The 4,908-nt window shown below is 34.2% G+C and overlaps 1 long non-coding RNA gene across 1 annotated transcript; it reads right to left on the reverse strand.

Annotated features, from left to right (window-relative positions):
* Positions 1–458: 458 nt before the first annotated feature.
* LOC114253997 lies at positions 459–3,117 on the reverse strand. Its single transcript, XR_003625425.2, has 2 exons — positions 1,083–3,117; positions 459–959 (listed from the first exon to the last, which is right to left on the reverse strand). It is a non-coding gene; the product is annotated as an uncharacterized LOC114253997 (long non-coding RNA).
* Positions 3,118–4,908: the final 1,791 nt, after the last annotated feature.

A 4,908-nucleotide genomic window follows, 5' to 3' on the forward strand; every position in this document is an offset into this window, starting at 1 on the left:
TGAAAAAAGAGAGAAATAAATCAAAAAGAGAAATATAAATACGAGCGCACACCGAGCACTATAAATTGTTTGCATGCGAACTACTCTGTCCAAATTATTCAATGTGCATTTTATACAAGATAACACGGGTTCTTATACTTGTGTAATGATTTTTCTAAAAATGTGTCTGAAAACACAATCTTTAGCATGTATACACATTCGATTTTTTGTATTTATATCAACTTTTTGTTATAATATTTGTATACTATAATTATATTTATAGCATTTTATTATTTCAATATTATATATATAAATTATAATATATCCATTAAATGTTTCGGTATTATATTTTTCATCTGTTTTACATCTAATCTTTATTAAATATTTATAAAAGACCGTTATGTTATTTATTACTTCTACAAATAATAATATACGCAATATTTGTTACAATAAATTTAAAAGTACTAGTATTTCTATCATTTTTTTTTCGTTGGATGGTAAAAATTTAAGATTAATTAACTTTATTTTTTTCTAAGCAAAGAAATGTTAGATTTGATCTCAGTGGATGAAAAGTAATTATAAAATTATATGAACATGGAGAAAGAAAAACAGTCAGTTATTTTTCTACAACCTAGAGTTACCTAAAATTACGGTTACCGAAAACGGTGGCCTAAAAAGTGTTGGAAATTTTTCATATTTGTCCTATATCAGGATTATAAATTTTCGAAGAAAATTTATGCTCTCGTATGCTCAATAAATTGAAGATCGATTTTGACTAATCTCGACATGAAAAAGGAAATAAAGTATCTGTAATGTGAATAAAACAAGTACATGAATTTATTAAAGAAAACATTCGTTGCTTATTTACCTCACGAATGGCAGTCCGATGTTGTTTAATCCAGATCCAAATATATATGTACGCGAAGGAACAGAATCTGGCAATTATTTTTCCATACGTTGAAAGGATGTCCGAGGAGCACCTGAAAATTTTTCATGTTCGCTTTATACCAGCATCATAAATAAATTTATCAAAGGTGATTCTTGTTTTCCCATTTGCCCCAGCAAATGCACTACCCTATGGTGTGTTATTAGATTAGACTTACGCTGTGTGCGGAAGGACAGCCGGCGCAGGATTGAATAATGGCGACCGCGTGAACCGGCCGCGGCGGTGTTCGCTTCTCGATTGTGTAGATTGTATCTATTGAGTCCCGTGAATGGCTCGGCTGCCGTTGTTATAAAGCGTGAACTGATCTCTCTGTTTCTCATTGCCGCGCGCGCCATGTATACCTGCCATCAATGATACGTATGTACACCTTTCTTCTCTCTCTCTCTCTCTCTCTCTCTCTCTTGCTCCATCTTTCTCTCCCCCTCTTCCTTTCTCCCTTCGTGTGTGTGCCATAGAAGCGTGCTAACGAATTCCGGCAGGCCGCAATTAAAAGTAATTTGTCGAAAACCGTTGCCGACAATGAAAATGTACGCCGGCTATTCATTTCCCGGAAATAAAACGAGCGCTGTCTCGCGGCGCGAAATATAGTCGGGTCGTTTTGCAGAGCTGCAATCTCTGAAGCGTGGAGTACACATATAATGCACTCGTATACCGGAGGCTTCCGGGGCAATGTCGAAGAAACGTCGTTTAGGTCTAACGCGGCTGTAACAGTTATCGCTGGAGAATGTGGTATTGTGCTTGTACGACAAATGTTTCAGGACATCTTATCAGGACCTGACGCTCTGTATTCCTTTTTCTTGAATTCTCGGTGCATCCTTTACTATCACAAGTCACGCATCGATGGAACCCAGAATATAATAGGTCGTTCATAATAATGTTACAACGTCAAAATCCATCTCATTCAATTTCAGAAATTGATAATGCAACTAGAAAATTTACTTGGGGCTAAAAATAATTTATATAAATAAGAGATAATTCTTTCCGTTTAGTAGAAATCACGAATTCGAAAAATTAAATGAAATTTAAAAACAGACGGCACAAATAAGATAACGATGAAAAGTAGGCGAAAAACGATACGACACGATTTACGCACGCGGCGGACGTACAGATTGCGCCTATTGAAGTCCATTAATAGCCCGACATTGTTGTAAAGCGCGAAGCGATCCTTGTCTCTTAATGGCTGCCTATATATGTACGCGCGAAGCCATTGATGTGTAACACCTATTTGCTCCTCTGGTTCTCGCTTCTCGAGGTTGCCGCGGCCCAATTGATTTATACACAATATATTGTATAACAATGTGGCAGAAATAGGGTGACAATCTCGAGGTAGGAAATAAGCTTAGAAAATAAACGAGGATACCCGGCTATATTTAAAAACGAATCCAGCACGATCGGATTCTTCGATATTTTTTAAATTGAAGTTACACGCCGTCAAAACATCTCGCTGTCAATTATTCAGTGAGCTTAAACTTTTTTGTGCTACATGTCATATCGCTAAATGATTTACGGTACGAGATGTCATTTCATCGAGCATTGTGTAGGCATTATTAATGTTCGCTTTGGGGCTTTGAAGTGTTAACACGTTGTATGTCACATTGTAGTCATCGATGACCGGTACTATGATACCAATGCGTTTCATTGATTTACGAAGGAAATACAAATCATACTTAAGATATTTTTACCCACAAATACATTATCTCTCACACACACACACACACACACACACACACACACACATTATATAGCAGGCAGAGAGAGATGAATAGATTAAAAAATGATTAAAAACTAATAATTATACTTCTATATATCAAACATATATGTATGTACGTATATTAATAGTTACATTTTTATGATATTAAAGATATGATTTTTTATTAATTACTGAGAAAATTAATACATTTGTTTTATAATTAATAGTAGCAATTTTTACATCGGGATCACTTGTTTTTCCCGTCGACTAATACTTATTGGATGAGTGCAAAAGTTTTGATGGGTTTTCTATAGGCATTGTAATCAACGTTTGCTTCTTACATTATTGGCATGTTAATATATTAAACAATACTGAAAAGGCAACTGTTAGCTGTCATTTAAAAAAGAAATTATTTAAATTCAATTAAGTTAAAATGTTTTCAAATAAAAATGACATAGGCTAACAAAAGGCTTCATGAATTTATAATATGTAAATTTTGAAAAGGAACAAATATTTGAAATTGCGTTATATACAATAAACGTAATAAAAAATTACGTTTATAATGTATTTGGAGAAAATACTGTATTAATTACAATCTACGAAATTTGATTCTTTAAATTTAAAAGCAAATTGATTTTAATCTTAAAGACAACCATCCTGCTTTAAACGTCTCTTTGCTATTACAATGATAACATATGTGATTTAGTGTACAAAAAGCTATGAATTTTATCAGAAGAAATTTCTGATAAATTAAACACTGATAAATTAATCGCCTTTCTCAGCATTAAAAAAACATTTATTACAACATTTATTGAAAACTCTTTAAAAACTTGTGCACTTCAATACTATTTAACTATTTATCAGCTATGATATTTTTAATTTGATTCTTAGAAAGTTAATAAATAAAATAAAACATGTTAAGCGCATAATATTTACGTATCATGTAATATGGAAATTTTTATCAAGAACGAGAATATAAAAGTGACATAAGTCTACTTCTTTTTGTAAAAAATTAATTTTGCTATAAATTAAAACCTAAATTGTACTTTGTTTAAAAACAGCCTTTAGCATATCTTGTGACTGCGAATTAAAACAAATTCACAGATTTCTCGACGAAAGGACAATCAGAGGCAAAAAAAACCGAACATATCTTCGGAAACTAAAATGTTTGATCGTTCTAAGTGAATAAAATTAATTAAAATGAATAATTGGCCGGGAATGTACAATGAAGATTGCGATAAGAGTAAATACGAACCGATTGCACAAATTTAAATAATTACGTGAATACTGATCAGAGCGATCCCGCTATCTAATGCAAATTCGTTTGGATTCACATTTGAATTGATCATGTATGCAACGTCAACTGCCATTTCGTACTTGCTCTCATTTCTTTGATTCGATCTTCCAATTTCCGCATTCTAATAATATTTCTAAGTGATCTGGATAATATATATCTCGGTGGTGTGTGGGCACGCATCAATTGGATCGTTTCTCAAAGAAGCATGGCTAGTGATGGGTTTAAGATGGATACAACGAATTATTTCGATTATATTCATCAAAACAAAAATCAAGACAAAAAATTTGAATTACTTTAAATGCACAAGACAGGAATATTAGGAAATTATCTCAAATATATTAAAAATCCTGAATATTTTGAATGTATATGTTTCTTTATAACTCTTTATGTCATTATCTTAATTGGTAGATATCGATTTCACTTTTGTAAATTATAAACATTCTGAACTCTCTTCGGAGAAGAATTTATTTTTATATTTGCAAATTTCGATCGTCTTGGGACTTCGAGGTTTCTGAGGACTTTCGAGAATTTCCGACTGACATTCGAGGCAAGCTAGAACTTTATACAATCGAATTGTTTGAAAACATTGGAAAAAAGTATTCGAACGCCCATCGCTACGTGGCGGACGTTATAACCGGCTCGTAAAGCGCGAACCGGTCCCCAAGCGTGAATCCAGCCGGTGTCACATCGCGGCCGATCACGCCAAGTACGATATAATCGTTCGGCATATGCCGCCGAGAGATCGCGCGCGCGAGAGATCTGACTCACCGATCCGTATCGGTGGAAATTCAAGCGATTCCGGTTTCAAGTTGAACGTATGCACGGACCGAGTAAGTTTCTCCTTAAGTGCGCGCGTGGCCTGTTTCAACTCGTTTGTAACGCGCGAACGCGTTAGAAAAATTCATATTTACTAATGGGTCTGCGTACCTTTCCCCCGATCCGTCATTAAACCAAAAAGAGCCACGCGACTGATATCCTGCTCGTTCACAAAGCTGC

Source organism: Monomorium pharaonis, chromosome 4 (genome assembly GCF_013373865.1).
Source record: "Monomorium pharaonis isolate MP-MQ-018 chromosome 4, ASM1337386v2, whole genome shotgun sequence".
NCBI classification, from domain to species: domain Eukaryota; kingdom Metazoa; phylum Arthropoda; class Insecta; order Hymenoptera; family Formicidae; genus Monomorium; species Monomorium pharaonis.